At 45.0% G+C, this 6553-nt stretch overlaps 1 pseudogene; it reads right to left on the bottom strand.

Moving 5' to 3' along the window:
- Positions 1-6072: 6072 nt before the first annotated feature.
- LOC134913536 (U5 spliceosomal RNA) lies at positions 6073-6196 on the bottom strand (annotated as a pseudogene).
- Between the last annotated feature and the right edge of the window lie 357 nt (positions 6197-6553).

The raw sequence follows: 6553 nt of genomic DNA, 5'->3' as shown, positions 1-6553 counted from the left end.
TGTCAGCAGTGTTCATTCCGGGAGTGGACAACTGGGAAGCGGACTTCCTCAGCAGACACGATCTACACCCGGGAGAGTGGGGACTTCATCCAGAAGTCTTCCACATGATTGTGAACCGTTGGGAAAAACCAAAGGTGGATATGATGGCGTCCCGCCTCAACAAAAAACTGGACAGGTATTGCGCCAGGTCAAGAGACCCTCAGGCAATAGCTGTGGACGCTCTGGTAACACCGTGGGTGTTCCAGTCAGTGTATGTGTTTCCTCCTCTGCCTCTCATACCAAAAGTACTGAGAATTATACGGCAAAGGGGAGTAAGAACGATACTCGTGGCTCCGGATTGGCCAAGAAGAACTTGGTACCCGGAACTTCAGGAGATGCTCACGGAAGATCCGTGGCCTCTACCTCTAAGACGGGACCTGCTTCAGCAGGGACCGTGTCTATTCCAAGACTTACCGCGGCTGCGTTTGACGGCATGGCGGTTGAACGCCGAATTCTAAGGGAAAAAGGCATTCCGGAAGAGGTCATCCCTACCCTGGTAAAAGCCAGGAAGGAGGTGACTGCACAACATTATCACCGCATTTGGAGAAAATATGTTGCGTGGTGTGAGGCCAGGAAGGCCCCGACGGAGGAATTTCAACTGGGTCGATTCCTACATTTCCTGCAAACAGGATTGTCTATGGGCCTCAAATTAGGGTCCATTAAGGTTCAAATTTCGGCCCTGTCGATTTTCTTCCAGAAAGAATTGGCTTCAGTTCCTGAAGTCCAGACTTTTGTAAAAGGAGTACTACATATACAGCCCCCGGTTGTGCCCCCAGTGGCTCCGTGGGATCTTAATGTAGTTTTGGATTTTCTCAAATCCCATTGGTTTGAGCCACTCAAATCGGTGGATTTGAAATATCTTACATGGAAAGTAACCATGCTACTGGCCCTGGCTTCAGCCAGGAGAGTGTCAGAATTGGCGGCTTTATCGTATAAAAGCCCATATCTGATTTTCCATTTGGACAGGGCAGAACTGCGGACGCGTCCTCAGTTTCTGCCTAAGGTGGTTTCAGCGTTTCACCTGAACCAGCCTATTGTGGTGCCTGCGGCTACTAGCGATTTGGAGGATTCCAAGTTGCTGGACGTTGTCAGGGCATTGAAAATATATATTTCAAGGACGGCTGGAGTCAGAAAATCTGACTCGCTGTTTATACTGTATGCACCCAACAAGCTGGGTGCTCCTGCTTCTAAGCAGACGATTGCTCGTTGGATTTGTAGCACAATTCAACTTGCACATTCTGTGGCAGGCCTGCCACAGCCTAAATCTATCAAGGCCCATTCCACAAGGAAGGTGGGCTCATCTTGGGCGGCTGCCCGAGGGGTCTCGGCATTACAACTCTGCCGAGCAGCTACGTGGTCGGGGGAGAACACGTTTGTAAAATTCTACAAATTTGATACCCTGGCTAAAGAGGACCTGGAGTTCTCTCATTCGGTGCTGCAGAGTCATCCGCACTCTCCCGCCCGTTTGGGAGCTTTGGTATAATCCCCATGGTCCTGACGGAGTCCCAGCATCCACTAGGACGTCAGAGAAAATAAGATTTTACTTACCGATAAATCTATTTCTCGTAGTCCGTAGTGGATGCTGGGCGCCCATCCCAAGTGCGGATTGTCTGCAATACTTGTACATAGTTATTGTTACAAAAATCGGGTTATTATTGTTGTGAGCCATCTTTTCAGAGGCTCCTCTGTTATCATGCTGTTAACTGGGTTCAGATCACAGGTTGTACGGTGTGATTGGTGTGGCTGGTATGAGTCTTACCCGGGATTCAAAATCCTTCCTTATTGTGTACGCTCGTCCGGGCACAGTATCCTAACTGAGGCTTGGAGGAGGGTCATAGGGGGAGGAGCCAGTGCACACCACCTAGTCCTAAAGCTTTTATTTTTGTGCCCTGTCTCCTGCGGAGCCGCTAATCCCCATGGTCCTGACGGAGTCCCAGCATCCACTACGGACTACGAGAAATAGATTTATCGGTAAGTAAAATCTTATTATTTCCATATAAGAAACCAGGTGCCTTGCCAAATTAGGGATGTAAACACAATCCTAGTAATATAGTAGCATAGGGCCGGCACTCCTCGGTAAGGTAATTGCTGCGCTGGTGCCCTCACATGTACAGCTGTACAATCATAAAGAGTCCAACGTGCGGCACTCAGCTATCAAGAAAAAAAATAGGATTTTGGTACTTACCAGGTAAATCCTTTTCTTTGAATCCATAGGGGGCACTGGAGTACTCTTGGGATATGGACGGGCGCAGCCGAACAAAGGCACTGAATATTTAAATTTAGGACTCTCCCCCCTCCATATCCCCGAGTACCTCAGTGTACGACCTCAGTGTTTTTTACTGAGCGAACAGGAACTATATAGAGAGGTTGACAATGGAGAATACCTATAACATAACGGACAACAACAAAGTTGACCCATAACTTTACTGTCAACTAAACAGTTGACACCATAACCGATAGAACTTTATAATTTGAACCAATCGGTGAAAATGTGTTACCATAAGCTCCTCTGAGCTTAATACCAACCAGGTAAACCGTGTTACCCTAAGCTCCTTTGAGCTTAAAACAACCCAGGTAAAACTGCTCTGGGTGGGCGTCCAGTGCCCCCTATGGAATCAAAGAAAAGGATTTACCTGGTAAGTACCAAAATCCTATTTTCTTTTTCATCCACTAGGGGTCACTGGAGTACTCTTGGGACGTACCAAAGCTTCCCTCGTGGGCGGGAGAGCTGTTTGATACTTGTAACAGTAGGCAGCCAAAGCTAGATGCTGATGCCGCAACCATTCATAACGTGTAAACGTGCACAAACGTGGTGCACTGAAGGCTATGTAGCCGCGTCGTAGCCGCTCCACGACCCGCTGGGTCTGACATTCCCACAGAACCTGTGGGATGAGCTATTACTGACGTAGGCGATTGTAACTTAGCCTTAAAGTAATCCTGACTTGTAGTCATTATTATCCAACTGGATAATGGCTGCTGAGAAACTGGCTAACCCCAGTTGGCAGCATCATAGAAAACAAACAACGTATCCGTATCACGTACTGTAGACGTTCGGGACATATATAAACGCGTAATGCGTGTACCACATTCAGAATTCTAGAATGTGCTGTCCACACAGGAACCACTATTGGTATATTGATGTGAAGAATACGAAAGCGGAATTCGTCCGAAGATCTGCTTTGTCATGAGAAAACTCAAATACGGTGGCTTGGAATACAAGGCACCCAAATATGAAAACAAAACCCTTGCCGAAGCCAAGGCTAGAAGAAAAATGTTTTCCAAAGTGCGAAACGTAATCCCCATTTGTTGTAAGGGTTCAAAATCTGAAAACTGTAAGAAATCTGAACCCAACCTCGAGTCACCTGGCGCTGTAGGTGGGATAAATGTAGGCTGCACTTTGATGACACCATGTAGAAAGGTGTGTACAGACGCAATTGAATCAAACGTCTTTGAAAATAAGTTTACCACACAGATACCTGCACCTTCAGTGCAGATAAACGCAGTTTTCCATTCCACCCTGTTTAACAGAATACGGGTAACTTGAAGGATGATGTCGGAAACTTCCGAGCTTTACCACCTATGTAAGCACACGAAATTTTGTAATAATGAGCTGCCTTAAGCGGCTTACTAGCTCGTAGCTCGTAACATGGTTGGTATAACCGATACTGTAATGCCCTATTTCTTAAGAGGGCGGTTTGAACCCTCACCCCGTCAACCGCAGCTGCGGTACATAGGTAATAGGTACATAGGTAACTATGAGTAAAAGAACGTTCCCTGTTGTAACAGGTTGGACGTATTATGAGCGGCCAAGATCGTGTGCAAGTATTCCTTGGAGATTCGAGAAGCAAGCTCTCCGAAACCCATGAGATATCACTAGTATGACTGTGACGAACTGTCTTATGATCCCTTTTGGCAACGGAGAGAGCAGCGGAAAATGGTGGAACCAGATACACGATGCTGAATGACCACACGAATGTGAGAGACTCCACCGCCACTGCCCTTGTGATTTGTTGTTTTGTACACATAGTGAGCTTTTGTAATTGTGGCGAGATGCCATCATGTATACCTGAGGGTAACCCCCTTCTGTGGACTCACATATGAAACACCTCTGGATTTAATGTCCAGTTTCCAGGATCTAAATCCTGACCGGTGAGATCATCTGTCTAACAGATGTCCACTCACGGAATGAACCCTCACATAATGGTGTTCTGAGCAATTGAGGATTCGAGCTACCTGCCGCATTGCCATGCGGCTTCTGTTGTGTATGCAACTGCCGTTGCGTTGTCTGACTGCCCCTGGTCAGACTGAAAGCGAAGCATGTAGTGCATTGTAAAATGCACGGAGTTTCAGGACATTTATCGACAGCAATCTGTCGTGATCCGTTTTAGAACCTCTGTCGCTGATCTTTTTTAACTACAACTCCTGAACCTCTGCGACTCTCGTCCAGAGTATATACACCCTCGCCCCTCTGTGGGAAACGCGAGTGAAGGGCAGCGAACTAAATCGCTTTGAAACACATCATTATTCTTAACAGGTGAATACACCAATGTACCGCTAGTGTGCGTGATTTGCACTAATTACTAGATGTACATTTGTTATTGCTGGTGTAGTAGGTAAATGTCTTTGATTTACCGTATTTATAATCTTACCTAGGAATTGACGGAATTAGATGCGATTGAACTTGATCTGCCACCGCAGTATACATTAGTAGCGCAAGTTAGAGGAACTTTGTTGAGACAGAGTTCTTATGAGCAGATCGTCTAAGATAGAGAAACTCTGTTGAGACAGAGTTCTTATGTGAGATGAGCTATCATCACCAACATCACTTTGGTAAATACCCGAGGCGATAAGAAACGGTAGACCTGAAACGGTTAATGGTTGTGGCGATTTGCAAACGCTAGAACCTGTGATGAACAAACCGGAATGGGTAATACGCAATGTGAAGATCAAATGCAATTATGCAATTTTGTGGCTCCAATAAGCAAATACTAACCGCAGAAAATCCATTTTCCAACTGCAGTAAGTGACTTGCGACGGAGCTGTCTGGTTTTGCTCAAACAGAGGGGAATAAGTAACCCTGACTCTGTTGGTGTACTACTGCCTGGATTATAAAGACAGCTGAAAACCAGCAGAGACTAAATGGCAACCTGCCAAACCGTTCGACAGAGGCAGTCTTGTCCTTTAATCTGTAAATAGCTGAGACATCCATGAGTTGAAGTCTGGAAACCCCGCAAATATAACATGTAAGGACGCGCTTCCACAATTGGAAAAGAGGTCATCAAACCACTGGCTTGCTGACTGTAGCGTCCTGTCGTTACAAGGCGTGACTGTTTTGTACAACTGCCTTGAAAAAACTGAAGTCTAAAGGGATTAAACGCCGGCACAAGTTTTGATACTGGATGCGGTAATGGCTGAATATCAAATTTAGGACCAAACAAGCTCTGGCCTTGTCGTGCTGAACTAGCGACGATGAAAAGTGAGAATCGAAGTAACCAGCGTTAGTAGAAGCTTTACAGATATACTCTGCAGCTTCTTTTAACAGTGATCTCATTGTTTCCATACATAGAGTCTAGTGACCCAAATGTATCTTGGGTCTTTATAATGTTTGACACAGACGCCTTTACCAATGGCGGATCGCATCATTTTGAAAACGATTAAATAGTGGTCAAAGTCTACTAAGTCTCTGTAAAAATGGAGACATTGACTCACTGGGATTTAGCAATGTATGTTGTCAAAAACCCCGCACTATCTGAGTGCTGGTGTAATGTACCCTTCTCACTCGTAGTTATCGGTGTGAGATCTGACATAGAATCGTGCATTAAATTATAAGACCAGTTAAATAAACACCCTGGTACCCAAAGGGAAATTGGCCCTTTGAAAAGACTGTCTTTTGTTAGAGCAGGCGGTGTTACCGCTCTTTTAATTTGAATTGCCCATGCTTATAGGATTTTTAAAATTATTTTTAGTCTGCGCTAGAGCCTTACTCGCTATGCAGACAGCCACCACCATAGGCAACGGACAGACACTTGCACGACTTATTGCAGTTATTATGTGTCATATATATTTTATTGTATATGAAACTCATGGTTGTTCCTCTCTACGGAAATCTTTAGTACAAGGTGAAAGATTTATTCGCTCTGAAGAGAAACCAGAGTATTCTTTATGTGAAAAGCAGTTCACCTGTGCATGTGAAACCCGAACCAAATTCCCACTAACACCCCTGCGCCTCTGGTGGCTTAGAGATGTAGGGCAGGAATGTTCCAGAATTACAAACTGGAAAACAACAGGAAGCATGGTTAAAATGGCCCCTTTGCCATGCTGACCCTGATAATTACAGAACAAATTACAAATGTTTCCGTGTTAATATAGCCTATTATACAGTATAATCACAGGCCGGGTACAACACATGCTCTATGAATAAATATATATAAGCTCATAGCCTATTTATACAGCATTAATATAGGCTCAATAGCCTATTCTTTACAATGTTAATAACAGCCATTGATAATATAGG

This window comes from Pseudophryne corroboree, chromosome 4 (assembly GCF_028390025.1).
Source record: "Pseudophryne corroboree isolate aPseCor3 chromosome 4, aPseCor3.hap2, whole genome shotgun sequence".
In the NCBI taxonomy this organism is placed as follows: Eukaryota; Metazoa; Chordata; class Amphibia; order Anura; family Myobatrachidae; genus Pseudophryne; species Pseudophryne corroboree.
This window is presented reverse-complemented; position numbering and strand designations above follow the sequence as displayed.